We start from the raw sequence: 267 nt of genomic DNA, 5'->3' as shown, positions 1-267 counted from the left end.
GGCTGCTCCACCGCCGCTGCCGTGTGCTTCCATCGCCTGCCAAGCCCGGCAGCGTGCCGCCCTCCCCGGAGAGCCCTGCCTTACGGGGCACGGAAACGAACCAGCCACTTCATTTCCTGCCCCAAACCCCCTTGGGTCACCAAAAATCCTCCCTTGGGACCGTGGCACCCTGTTTGTGAACCCCCACAGGGCTGGGTTATTCCTGGGTGCCCTGGCAGCGGTTTGGATGGGAGGGTGAGCGGAGCTGGCCCCCATGCCATCGGCTTC

Source organism: Cariama cristata, unplaced genomic scaffold, assembly GCF_000690535.1.
Source record: "Cariama cristata isolate BGI_N322 unplaced genomic scaffold, ASM69053v1 scaffold35271, whole genome shotgun sequence".
Lineage (NCBI taxonomy): Eukaryota > Metazoa > Chordata > Aves > Cariamiformes > Cariamidae > Cariama > Cariama cristata.
This window is presented reverse-complemented; position numbering follows the sequence as displayed.